Below are 14,862 nucleotides of genomic sequence, written 5' to 3' on the forward strand. Positions count from 1 at the left end.
TTTGCACTTTCTAAATACTGTCTTTATCCCCCAGCCTCTGAACAGACATTCTTTTTAGATTTCATAAAGTAAATTCTGCTAGGGTAAAACTGATCTAAAAATAGGCATGTGGTGCACTGGACGTTGCGTAACTGCTAAGTTCTGCCAGTAGTGATTTATGTTGCTGTTTTTATTTGGCTGGCTGGCTCAGAGCAAAATAGAATTGGAGACTAAAAGCTGTCTCCAGTTGCAGCAATTGAAGACTTTTGTTCTCAAAGATGATGCCACTTCTTGCAAAGATGATCAAAACCTACTCTTTAGCCCCACTCTTCATTTTCATTTCCTCTCCTTCCCTGGCATTTTGGTTTTCCTTTACAGCCTTAAAAATGACAGGGCCAGAATAGAAAGTTACTTTTAAAGGCCATGTTCAAAATGATGTATCTAAAGTTCAACTCCAAATATCACAACAGAGGGAAAAACCCTATTCAGCCTTTCAGAGTATTTTATAACTGTGCTGTCTTGAAGCAATCTCTCTCGGACAGTTTTGTGGTAGGTTACTTGGGGTTTTAAAAAGATTTATATGGCTCCTTGTAGGTCTATCAGAGCAAAACTCAAGATTCCATCTTTGTCTAGCTCTGGGATCACTGCTGAACTGAGCAGATAACCCCTGTGTTCTGCACAGGTAAAACCCATCAGATCTCTTTCTAAGAGATGCCAAAATTGATCACGTCTTAGAAACTCAGCCCTTAAAAAGGGAAATAATTGTTAGCCTGTTGCACCTTAGCACAAAACATTTTAGTTTTGAGACAGCTTGCATTTTAACTCCCCTATTCCAAATATTTCTAGCATCAGATTTACAGTCATCCTGCAGGACACACATCTATCCCTTACTTCCTGGCCCAACCAGGGGAAGGGCTGCTATATAAACCTCCAAGAGATTTCCATCTCTTACAATCTCCTTCCTCGTGATTCTCCATAGCTCCCCAGGTCTAGCAGAACATAAAACCTACACACTTTACTCAAAAGGGAGGCTAGAAAAGTCCAGCCTTCCTGATAGCCTTGCATCACAAAAGGCTTTTATGAAATGAGGTTTTGGCCTCAAAGATGAGTTTCTTGCACATCTTGCAGTCATTCATGTCTGGGCAGCTAAACTATCAGTCTGCCAACTACATGAACTAGTTGAAAAATCAAAGCTTTACACTTAAGGGCCACTGGCATACAGACCACAGGTAATAAATCATCAGATCTGGTTAAGACACAGATTTTCTGACTATGTGCAGGCAGGACTCCCTGCACTCACATAGCTGGTCTGATGTCTTTAGCACGCAGGTATATTTCTCCCCATGAATTCCTGATCGGAAACAGGAAAGCCTCTACTCCTTGCCTATGGATCCATAGCCTCCCCAGACAAGATACCTTCCAGCAGGGCTTCCCACCAGACTGCAGAAGGCCTAGACTACATTATGGCTTCTTAGTCACCCAGAACAAAGTTCAAGGAGCTGCACAGAGGAAGGTGGATGTTACTGTTTCGACATTACACATGGGGAAATTGAGGCAAAGAACAATTACATGGCCTGCTCTGTGTGTCCAGCTGGAACCAGTATCTCCTAATTCCAGGCTGCAAGGTTCACCTATGAAAGTGTATTTTACACAAGAAGAAAAGAAACTTCAAAGGTATATTTAGCATATCTGAAAGAACAGAAATATCAGAAAGAGAGAAGACCAGAATACCAGGTTTCATATGCAAGAGGCCCCTTGCTTGGGTCATCCATATTTAATAACTCCACACAAATGGCAGCCTGAAGCTTTAATTCCCTGGCAAGGCAAGCTACAAGACAATGTGCTAAAAGGAAGAAAAGTCACCAGAGCAGACAAAGGTAGACCATTCATAAGAAGGGAACAAAATTCCCTTAGGCTAGGTTTAATCAGGCAGCTCTGAACCTGCATCCTTTGAGCATCTTTACTGTTGCTTTCCCTATGAAGTTAGGCTGTTGTCTCTGCAATCTGGAGATATCTAACAACATGTGTTTCAGATCCATAGCAAAGTGCCAGTCAACTAGAAAATCAAGTGATCATAAGTGAAGACATGGGGCAATCACTGACTTAAGAATGTTTTTTCCACCTGAATTTAAAGACCGGCTTCAACAACCTATTTCTGCTTGTTTTGAAAAAAAATTTCCCCGTGGGAAACCACATTATTCTACATCTCTGGTGGGTCAAAAAAAAAAAAAAAGTAAGCAAACATATCTGTTCACAGCTCAGAGAAGCTGAGGAGGACAAAACACTTCTTGAAATATTTTCAGTGACATCTGAGGGATCGTCTTTATCCTGTGAGTATCCATGATCCCTTGAGGAAGGAATGAAGGACAAAGGAAATCAAATAACATCCAGAGATTTGCATCTGAAATCTAATTAAGCTAAGAAACTGCCATTTAGGCTAAAACCTCAGGCAGGTAGCCCAGCTCCTCAGGACAAATAGAAACACTAATTTCAGTAGCTTTACAGTTCCATGACTTTCTTCCTGCAGTAGTAGAACTATGTATCCTTCATACTTGAGAATAATATTTTGTCCCATGCTTTATAAGAGCACCTCAGAAAAGGAAAGCTTACTGCAGTGCTCAGGAGTGAATATAAAGTTTATTTCTAACTATTGTTAAGTGGTGGTAAACTGCACAACATGCAGACGATGATTAATCCATGTGGCAATCTCCATTTTGGGATGACAAAATGCCTCAAAAGCACTATTCTTTAACTTACTGAACTTTCTGTGCCCAATCAAAGTTATTTATATTTCAGCTCTGTTGATACACGACATTACTTCAGGCAATTACAATGCACAGCTGGTTGCTTTGGGCACTGGACTCAGAGGTGGCACGGGGAGAACTTGACCAGGCTCAGGACCAAAATACCAGCATCAGAGAAAGACATGGCTTTTTAAAAAATGCTTCCAAGGAAAAATGAGAACGTTTTCTTTCACTACACCAGTTGTTCTATCAGAATTTTTATCCTGCAGCATCTGGTACATCTCAGTTTCTGCAACCCCCTGCCCCAGCAAACCTCAGTACACATTCCCAATGAGCTGTCACACAATACATGTGCACTATACACTGGCACAGCCAGCCAGCATCTTTTATCTCATCACTTATCATAAACCTTTACAAACAAGAGCCTCTTACTAGGTTAAAAATAAAGATGTAACAGGTAAACTGAAAATTACTTTTAATTGTGTGTTCAATAATACCATGACTGCACAGTATTTTTATTCCAGGGGAAAAAAAACCCTGAATGTAAAAGGCAGGATTAAATGATTTTCAGCTTCCTTCAAACACATTCACAAAGAGAACACTGCAGTGCAGCTACAGTTGGAGACAACTGCCAGAGGTGAAGCCCAGCCCTACAACACAATCCCGAGTAAGTGGGATGGACCCAGCCCCTGGTCATGGATGGATGGATGGGCCCATTCCCTGTGCTAAAGCTTTGCTTGGGAGCTCAAGCACAGCCTTTTCCTCAGTTCTGACTCACACCAACAACAAGGACACTTGCTTGTTCCTACCCAGCGACGCTGAGCAAGCTCACTGTGAGACAAAGGATCTGTACATGCCAGGGCCAAAATAATGACTCAGAACAGGAGCTCTGAAAGCCAAAATGACCATCAGTGAGCAAAAAAAGAGGATGGCCCCAAGGCAAATCGATGCAATGAACTGCTCAGACTCTCAGCAACCTCAAAGGTGAATTCAAGTCTCCTTGGCATTAACAGGGGTGGCTATTACCCATTTTCATCCCTACCAAGGATCTCAGCAACCCTAATTTGTCCTATTTGCTTATCACTGACATTCCTTTACACCTCACAAGGATTATACTGGCTCTTTCCCTGCTCTGATCCAGCAGAGAGGATGCTATTCTTAACCAGGGTACATCACAGAACAGCAGCTGATGAGCTGCTGAGCCACCACGGGGAGAGGCACACAGAGATGCTCTCACAACAGAATATTCATTCTTAAATTAAGCTGCTCTGTGCAAAGTGGAACCTGTATGTGAGGCCCTTGTCCATCCTACCTCCCAGCTCAATACAACTGCTTTCTGCTGCAAAATGACATACCTGTCCCTCCATTGCACAGCTACAGATATTTCACACATTTCCAGGTATCCATTAAATACTGGCTGTTGCTCGCCCACCTATACCTTAATATCCCCCACCCTAGTCACATTTCCTTAGGAAATCTGATAGGAGGAGGCCTGTCACTTCTGTAGATAAACTGATCAGCAAGATAATGAAAGAAAAGATGGAAACAAGTAGAAGAAAACTTGTCAGGTTATACAATATCTGAGTATTTTATGTTAGCCTTAAACACAGATACACTTTTGGACATGAAAACAAAAGCCATCTAAAACTGCGTACTGGGAAATATTACTGTCTTGGCTCACGAGATTTGAGTGATTTTTCTTTGAGAACGCAGTATCAGGAGGGAGCAGCTTCAAGGATTTACAGCTCCTCCTGGGAAGTATCATGCTTGTGAGGATTTAAAACTTCAGGCAGCCCTCTTTAAAGCATCGGTGTCAGCTGGGGTTAATCTAAATCACTTTCAACTCAGTAGTTATTGGAAATCTTTTTTAGGTAAGTGTAGCAATCAAATAAGCAAACAAAAAAAGACAGAATGATAATGCTGCTTTGATTAACAGAGCACAGTGATCCTGCATACCAATTCTTTCTATACCTATCTGATTTTCCATTGGCATTGTGATACAAGGAGAGAGGGAGACCTTCCACCTGCTGACACTAAGGAGTTAAGGACACTGCACCTCTTGGTCCCTGAGGGTTGAAGCCAGGGGAAAGGACAGCTCTGTCTGCTTTCAGCTGCCCAGCAGGAAGGAAATGTGCTCTGGGTGCTGCATACAGAAGTAGAGGACTACTGGGATCCCATACTAGATACCTCCAGCCAAGAAAGTACAAAGATCAAGAGATTTAAAGACAACCTCACGGCTATCAGCAATCATTACATGTGCTTAGTTCTGTTGCTAAATACATTTAAATCACATAGTTTTGCAGCCTGATGCTACATCTCATTAATGTGTAAACAATACCACTAACTGAAGCTGCTGAGAGGGTGGTGGTGGGGAAGGAGATCCAATTTGACTTTGAAATCTCTGTAAATATCTCATTTAATTATTTTAAGACCAGAGGGAATGTTATCATCATCTAATCTGATCTCCCGAACGACACAGGAGCTACTGCTTTCAGTTCTGCCATGGGATGTGGTGAGACAGACATCCCGCACTGCCCTAAAGCTCTTACCATGAGATAAGCAGTTCCCCTAATTAATCAGGGGGGCGTGTATGTGTCTGTGTGCATTATTTTTGTACTTCCACTTCCTGACCACGTAACTTGGCTAAATTAGAGACCTGTCTGCTCACAGAGGTAAGCGGTGGTATGATCTGTCAACCTCAGAAGTTGCTCCTGAACACACTAAATCTACTTAATTGCTGAAATCTCAATATGAAACACGGCTTTTAAAGCTCAAACCCCTTTAGTAGCTCTCTGAATTTCTTCTAATATTTCAAAATACTTTTCAAAGCATGGGTGCTGGAACCAGTAGAATTTTCCAAAATGGCCTCATTAAGTCCATACACAGGCATCTAGTACTAACATTCCTACTTGCTTCTTGTTTTTCCACTCTTACCTGTGACAGAGCTTGAGATTCTCACACCTCAGGCTGGTGTCTGCTAATTGGCTCCACCAACTGCATCCTGGGCTGCATCCAAAGCAGTGTGGCCAGCAGGTCCAGGGAGGGGACTCTCTCCCTCTGCTCTGCTCTAGTGAGACCCCACCTGGAGTGCTGCATCCAGCTCTGGGATCCTCTGCATTAGAAGCACATGGGCCTGTTGGAATAAGGCCAGCAGAGGCCATGAAGATGCTCAGAGTGCTGGAACATCCCTGCTCCAGATAGGCTGAAAGAGTTGGGGTTGTTCAGCCTGGAGAAGAGCCCTGTGGGGACCTTAGAGGACCTTCCAGTAGCTGAAGGGGGCTACAAGAGAGCTGGAGAGGCACTTTTTACTAGGCATGTAGTGACAGGACAAACAGGAATGGCTTTAAAGTGAGGGAGGGTAGGGTTAAATTAGATACTAAGAAAAAATTCCTTACTGTGGGGGTGGTAAGGCACTGGCTCACGTTGGCCCAAAGAAGCTGGGGATGCCCCATCACTTGAGGTGTTCAAGGGCAGGTTGGATGGGGATTAGAGAAACCTGATCTAGTGGGAGGTGTCCCTGTCCGTGGCAGAGGGCTTAGAACCCAATGATCTTTAAGGTCCCTTCCAACCCAAAGCATTATATGATTTTATGATTCACATTTATTGCTTGAACACGTCTCTCCCCTTGCCCTCTCCATTGATAAATTAATAAGGAGGACTGCAGTTAAGGCTGCCAGCTCCCCTACTCCTCTCCAGACCAAATCAGATGGTTTAATATAGAGCAGTCCAGTTATGCTATCAGAAGTCAGTACTGTGGAAAACCTAAGAGCAGATCGAGAAGTATCTTATCCTGATCTGCAAGTTAAGATGTATCAAGTGCTAAACTGACCCTTAGTTTGTGGATTAAACTGGACAAAAATCCTGGGCATGGGAATTGAAGCAAAACACTGAAGATTTAGCTCAGAATTATTGCAAGCATTGTTTACACAGCTGTGCTTTACAGAATACATACAAGTATGGGTTGTGGTGGTAGATTTCATGTGCTTCAGGACAGCTTACAGCCTCCACTAAGGTTTCACAGATAAAACTCAGCCTTGCCATCTCTCCAGACTTGGGGCCTCTGACCCTGCTGCTGTCAAAGTCACAGCCAGCTGGTGTGAAACATCTCACATGGCTCCTGTCAACACGAACCCATTAATGACTTCAGGAACCGAGGCTGCCTGTTAAAAGAGGAATGAATCTCTGTGCAGATGAAGGAAGGATGTGCATGGGAAAGGGGGGATCCAGCCACAGCAACAGGGAATGATCCAGTGGCTCCATCCACAAGACTGCTCAGGAGCTGCTGCTCCTCAGTCTTCCCTCCCTGACTCTGAAGGGTTATTTTACAAATTGCAAAGGAAAAGCTGGTCGAGCTATAAATAAAACACAAAAATATGTGGAGAGAAAGGAATGAAGGGATAAAAGGGTTGGAATAACAAGTTATTTTCAGTCACTGGAGATGACCAGGCAAAACTGACTCACCACTCTTTACTCCATCATTCCCAAACTATATTTATCAAATCCAGATAACAAAAATGCCATGTTTATTCCCTTGCCTGCATATCTGCTCTCTCCAAGCCTCCCCTGCTACAAGTCTTCTCTACACACACTTATGGGATTTGGTTTTCATAGGTGTGTTACAAGTTAGGTGGAAGAAGACATTGCTGTTTCTAGGCTTATAGGACACCACTGGTTTTTCAAACAGAAAAATGATATTTCATGTAACAGAGAGACACTGACACACTGCTGTGCAACTTTCCAACTCCACTGAGCTCAAACATGCATTGCCTGGCAAACAGCCAACCAGCTCAGAGGAGAATCACAATTCTGCTTCAAATGAAGATAATTTGCTACACTTCAGTGAAGTCTTTTCAAAAAACATCAGTAAGATGTTACAGTAAGATGTCTTGCTAGGCAGGCAAATGTACCTAAATTAGGAAATGGCTGAGTTATTTTTATTAAAAAAATGCTAAACTAGTCATCTAGGTATTTCTGGAAAGCTAAGTATCATTACAATTAAGCAAAAATAAGACACCAGCTATCCTTAAAATAAATCATACACAGACATACAGAGCTTATTCTTCCCTTTAAAATAACAGACTACCCATCTAATTTTTCTGTTACTGCTTGGGCATTTCAAATCCCTGGGAATCTGGGAAAGAAATAACCCACCCCAATGTACATTTCTTTGCTGTCTACTTGAATGAACAATCTCTCTCCAATGCAGACAAAATTAAGCATCAATCTCTACAACAGAAAACACATTCCTGTTTGAGGCAAAACAGTTCTACCAGAATCCAGCTGCTGTATCTGCAATTTCCACTGCCATTTCTGACTGGTCTCACTGAGTTAACAGTAAAGCAAAACACTCTGAACAGTTTACATACACAACTGTCATACCAATGATGCTCAACATTGCAGGATGTTACTGCTAGGTAAACAACAGAGCTGGCTTAAACCCTGAAATTTTTGGAGAAGAAAAGTGGTACATTTTTAAAGATGCAAGCAGTAGCAGTATGTATAAACTGCCATGCTGTAGCACAACAGCATACGTAGGTTTTTGGGATCCCAATTAAAATACAAGGGTTAAAGAGGTTATACTTCCCAATATCCCTGGTCTTCTTATTAGATGTTATTTAATTCCCTCAATTCTTCCAAAACCCTCGCTCATACTCTTTTCAAATGCTTCTATCTCTTTTCTATACTTCTATGATTTGTCAGCATATAAAGTAGGAATTTTATCATAATTTTCTCATACTTTTTAATCATTGCCTTAAATAAACATTTTGCCAAACCTGCAGACTGAGCATGCAACTTATTTTGAGCCTCGTCTTTGGTAAAGTCACTACAAAATCAGTGTGAGTCACTGTGAGTAGAGAAAACTAATTCACCACAGATACTGAGAAGGAAGTAGCTGTGGCAGTTCTTGCTTGGTAATCAACAGATCAAAGTGCACCCCATCTCCTCGGAAATGCCACAGATTCTTGCTGTCCATCAGCCCTCACTTCAGGCCAGTGGAAGGGTGGTGCTATGAAGAGCATAACACCATCCACTGCTGTACTGCAACAGTAGCAATAAGAAAATAAATTATGACTATTAGAGAAAAGACATTTTATTCTTGGCTTCTAGCACATTACAACTATTCTTTTTTAGAATTCAGATATAGAGGTCAGCTTCCTTTCCTCACCTTACTCTGTGTTTCTCCCTTTCTCCAGTCGCTGCAGATGAGTACCCTTTCCTTAATTCAGGACACTTTGCTGTCTGTGCTCACTACCCACAACCAGCCGCTAGAGAGAACTCTTCAGCTGCGCACTGACCTGACACCGCCTCCAACCCTGCCCCTTCAGACCGTCCCAGGCATCACTCTCAGGCCTTCAGCAGCCCCAAGAAGAGCAGTCAGGAATCAGGGGGCAACTCTGATTCCATGCAATATGACAGATTGCCTGGATGATATACCCAGTACCATTACATTTGGGATACACGACACTGAAAACGCATTTTGAGATATTTGATATTACAAATATGGCCCATCCCAAACCAAAACACTAAATGAAAATGTACCCTGAACCAAAAATAGAGTATGAACTGGATATCGAAAAAAAACACCTGCTAGCTGCCACCTCAAATATTTGGATGGAGTGCTTCTGCAGATGTCCTGAGCCGATCTCTTGCACGCCTCACCGATTTGTGCTATTGCCATTCTTGGTCACAGTGGTTTGTTTTCATTTCTGTGTACAAAGTAGGAGGAATGCAGAACAGCACCAGCAGCTCCACAAGAAGGCATAATTTCGGCACACAGAAAATAGTGATGCTTATAAGCTCTCTCCAATGGATATATACACTAAAGCCATATCAACGATTCAGTTTAACCTTGATTTTGAAACCCAGGACAAGGATTTTGCTCTGAAAACATTTCATTCTCTGCTATTAAAAAAACTTCTGTCAGCAGCATCTGTTTTATCTGAATTTTCAGCTAAGGCACATTTACATAGAAATGAGCTCATCTATACATCTCAGGGAGAGAAAATGGTTTGGGGTAGAAAAGCACTCGGGTTTCAACTCAGCAGCAAAGCCCTAGTCATGAAAGAGTCAAGAAAACAGAGCCTCTAACATACTTTAATCTTCCCTTCTTTATTGTAACCCTCTAGATGTAACTTAGCCTTTTGAAATTCAACTCTAACACTGCTAATTCAACTTCCATGGTTTTTTTCCACTGCTGGCTGACCACACAAACCATAGAGCCCCCTGAAACAAGAGTCTACATCACTGTGCAAAACAGGCATTTAGACCCATGGCTGCCTGCACCAAGATATGAACTTATAGTTCCCAATCCCGTGGTGCTAAAACAGTTTCCACCAGACCATGATACACACAAGTGAACAAATCTTGTTAAATTTAATCAGCCCAGTACTTGGGGGAGCCATCTTAATCAGAAAGGGATTTAATGAAAAGCCGCAACGCCAATGAATACTCTTTAATTACGACTGACTAATATTTATTCACAAAGAGGAATTTGTTTCAGGATTAGTCTGAGACCTGGAAGAAGCCAAAGACATCAATTTAATAATGGAATGCCTAATTAAAGTATAATGGAAACCTAATTGTGATATACTGCTTTGTAGCGCACATGATTTATTTAGAACAATTGCTTTTCACTGGGCTCATTAGGGAAAGTTAAACAAAACACGATAGCAAAAAAGAAGAGGGAAAAACAGACACACTGGAACTTCCAAGATGATTATAATCAACTGATGAAAGACAGTGACATATTTGTCAGATAAAACACTGCCATCCCTCCGCAGGCTGTGTTTAAACTTTCTAAAAAGGATAATGATTGTATAGTTTCTTTCCTCCCTAATGACACAGGATCAGACCCAAACCCCATTGCAACTACTTGGTGGAGCTCCTGTGATGGAAATGAGTCATAACACTGAAGGGTCTAATGGCCTTTGGATCCTTGTCATGCAGAGAAACCTCACACAACACAAGCACTCTCCCAGCTACTATGGAAGGAGAAAGGAAAACCAGTGCAGACACCTCCAGCCCTTCCTACCTGTAGGAAGTGACTGCAGGACTGAATGTTCCTGATCAGGATGCACTTCTTTAAAAAGGGATGGCCCTACAGGTACCCATGGCACATAACTGAATGTCTCCTATTTATTTTCCTAAATTAAAAAAAAAAAAAAAAGCTGCCCAATCCATTCTTCTTGCAAAACCAAACATCCTCCTGATGGCATCCTGGTGGCACTGGCATGGCAGTTCCCACAGAACACTGGCCTAGTTGCTACCCCTCCCTTCACTCACGCCAAGGTGAAGGACATGAGCTGTTTATCCTGCAGCACATTTCTAGAGCGTCAGAGCAAACAGTGTTTCTTCCCTTCACTGGTAAAGTGGTAGGAAAACTGAAGGAAGTACTCCTCTACCCAGCAGAAAACAGACACAGGGAGGTCCAGGAGCAAATGACCTTCCTCTGACAGTGACTGCTGGAAGCACTGAACAATTCTCTCAGCTCCAGCTCAGTTATGGCGATGCGAGAATGGCTGTACCAAGAGAAGCTGTCATGACAATGCCACAGAAAAGAGAAGGGGATGCTACATACCACGGGATGTGTAAAAACACAGTACACCATGGCCTTACAGATGCATGAGGGATTGCAGCAATTTTAAATGCACAGCAACAAAAAGATCTGTCTCCAGAGATAAAACGATTTGCTCATGTTTTTTCCCAACTACTGCTATTCATAGAGATGCCTGGAAGAATTACACTAAAGTCAATACCTTGAATGAAAATGAATGAAGACTGATGGGAGTGCCTGAACAGTCATTCCTGTGCCCAGACAGAAGGTGAATTTTGGGCACCCATCTTATACTTCTACAGGTGTGGTGCAGTCAGTCTACCAGCTGGAGAAGTAAAAACTGAATTCCTTTTGCAAGGACAGTGAAAGAGTCAGATACAGGCCAGTGGTTCATCTTCAGGTCTGGTCTCAGTGTCACAAGAACAAGACTGAGAGAGGCCATTTATCCCAGTATGCAATGGCCCAACATTGAGCCAATGTGCTTCTCTGCTCAAGGCAGAGACAGCCAGGTGTAGGGTCATCCTCTATGCTTTGTATCTTTGTATTAAACATATGTACAGCCATGGTCTGCTGGTTTTTATACTGATCAGAAGGCAAACCCATGCTAGCAGATGAAGTCACAGATGAGAAATGTTGTAAATCCTTCTTGTAGAGCCATCTTTGAACAGAAGTCTAAAATTGGTTTCCTAAAAACATCTGCTAAAAACTTCCATTTCTGAACTCCAGTGGAACATTTAACTCCATTGGCACTGCATGCTAGAAAGCTCTGAAAGCACTCATCACTAATGTTTTTAACATTGCTTTTTAACACAAATATGAGTATGTACATAACTAAACCACAATGAATAGAATCAGCTTAGGCAGTTGAATTTATTTCATAGGAGTTACAGAAACAAATGGCCTGCAATTTAAAAAGCTCATTGTTGTCAGTACACAATTGTTTTCCTTAAATATTTTAACTCAAGGAAAAATGTAGCCCCCTACATTTCACACAGTGCACGGAGAGGACAATGCTTAATTAGAGGGAGAAACTATGTGTCACAACAGAAAATCCTTCTGAGCAGTGTTTTCCACTAATACTCTTTATTACACCTAACACATTTGAGTTCAGAAACATTTGCCCTCAAAACTGCCCGAACAATCAATCTATCTGCATGTTGCTCCCCTAAGGCTTACCACTGAAAGCACAAAAGGCATCACAAAAATCCTCATTCCACAGCTTCCTCCACTGGGAGATCCCAAGGTGTACAGGAACAGCAAACAGATGGGAAACACACACTGGGAGGACATCCCAGAAAACTCCATGTTCCTCAGCACAACGTTGCTATTTTCCCTCAACTGCTCCTGAACATAACCCTGTTCACTGCAAACAACATTTAGCCTTGCTAAATTCTTTCTCAGTGCCCATGGACAAGCTACACACCATCTGCACAGCCTTCAGGGGAAGACTGCTATTCCCACTCATATTTGGCCTAAGGACACAAACAGCTGTGTCCTTCAGGCAGGAGGGGAAGGACAAGAGACCTCCTGAACACCACTGAACACACCAACACCTCTGCTCTGGCGGAATGAGAGCCAAGGAAGAGACCCAGCCCAGGGATGATGTAAAACTCTCAACTGCCTGCAGGAAGGCTCTGCTGTGGTACAGCACAATGTCTTCACCAGCCAGGTGCAAATGGATGTCTCCCATGTTCCATCCCAGTAGGAAGGGAAAAGGCTGTCCTTACAAAGAGGAACAAAGAAGTTGCCATTGGGTCACACGGCAGGTCAGCAAAGGTGATGAGAGAGTTGAAGTTTATCTCAAGAGCATAATCTCTCTTCTGAGGAAGAATCAGGCTTTTCAAGAGCTGCTGAATGATGAACTGTCAGTTAGATTTCCAAAAATAAACAATGGGGTGGGTGATGAAAAATCCAGTGTAGCTTGGCTGAGCAAAGATAGTTTAGCTCTAAGAAGTAATTCTGGTCAAAACCTTTCTTTGGGCAAACACAAGCCAAGGAGAACTTCAATAGCTTTGATATACTTTTTGAAACGTGGAATGCTGAAACCTACAGTCCACCACTCAGTATATTTGCTGCCTAAGCAATGGTGACAACAAGCTACCTCCCAGCAACTCTTCCATCTACCCTGCTTCCAGGAGCACTAAAACAAATAAACACACCCAACATTAAGCAATTACACCATGAGTATCTCTGGAACTACACACACTTAGTGACTGAGACAAAAGAAATGCAAACCAAACAGTAAGACCTCTTATTTTTATTCTCCCAATGCCATGTCAATCCACAGTCATGAGTTCATTAAGTGATGACAGAAACAGAAATGGTGTTGCTCTATCATAGAAACAGCCTTTCAAATATCCAGGCTACAACAAAATTCATTTGACCATCTGATGACAACTGTCCAAGCACCTGCAGTAACTCATGTTTAAGTGGCCTGAACATCAAAGTGATAAATTTCTTGATTAGCTTATAAGACATTTTGTAAGACAAATCAAAACACAGTGTTAAAAGAGTGAGTACGCTGCTGCAGTAACAGCTAATGTCTCAGGTTACAAATGGAATATTTTTCTAGATCAGTCTGTGATCTGAGAAGTCGTCATAGTATCACTCCACTCTCCAACTGCAAACATGAATGAATAATTCTATCCATAGAGCAAAACCCTGGCACATCTTGGCATTTTTAATTGACTAGTACATTGAGTTATGGCACTGCCTGTGATGAAATAACATTGTAGGCAAGAGACCCAAGATGGAAATGAATTGGCTACTGTCCATCTGTCTTCACTGACTTTCAAAAAACTTCTCCCTCAACACTAAGAGTGAAAAATTAGGTACCAACATGTTTTTATACTCACTAGTAAATTATCTTACTTAATCTGAAATAGAAAACTAATAGAAGTCTGGAACACTAACTTTATTCACACCTTTGAAGCTATTTTGGCTACTTCTCAGTTACAATTGCAGGGTACATTTCTATATTGCTCTCTGTGCTACACATCTTCAGAGAAGTAGCAGAGATGTACACAGTAGTAGACTGATAAAGCCACATCTCCACTGCTTTCCTGGCAGTCTCAGGACAGGCAGGTGGCCAAATTAACTACCTGTTCCTAGTCACTCACCAGGAACACCCTCCTGGGGCAAGCAGCAGGGAAATCCCACAGAGATTCTCAGAGGGAAAACTTCAGATGTGGCCAATGCTTAGCAAGGATGCCCTCCCTAATTTGCTGTATTGGGACCTGATGGTTTTTGTCCTCTCCAGCCAGGTTAACACCAGGCAGACCTTATACATTGTCCAAGGTCCTGCATAGAAGGACCACATGCCAGCAAGGCCTCAGTGTGATTTGTACAGTGCCTGAAGTGACAGGATCAGCCAGGGGAGAGCAGGAGGACTGTGTTGCTGAGTGTTGTCACCAGCCCAGCCCCAAGTGTGCCATCAGAGCCCTATGGCTGAGCACAGCACCCCTGAGCCAGGCAGCTCCACCAGCCATGGGTCCTGAGAAGCCCAGGCCCTGAGGTTTGGATTGACCATCTGCAACAGGAACAAACAGCTCATCCATCTAGAGATGCTCCAGGCACACTAACACA

The 14,862-nt window shown here is 42.5% G+C and overlaps 1 protein-coding gene across 4 annotated transcripts in view; it reads right to left on the bottom strand.

The window, feature by feature from the left end:
- The window catches only part of LCLAT1 (lysocardiolipin acyltransferase 1), a 112,697-nt gene that overhangs the window by 4,690 nt on the left and 93,145 nt on the right, over window positions 1-14,862 (bottom strand). The gene's annotated exons all lie outside the window — the stretch shown is intronic.

Source organism: Anomalospiza imberbis, chromosome 3, assembly GCF_031753505.1.
Source record: "Anomalospiza imberbis isolate Cuckoo-Finch-1a 21T00152 chromosome 3, ASM3175350v1, whole genome shotgun sequence".
Classification (NCBI taxonomy): Eukaryota; Metazoa; Chordata; class Aves; order Passeriformes; family Viduidae; genus Anomalospiza; species Anomalospiza imberbis.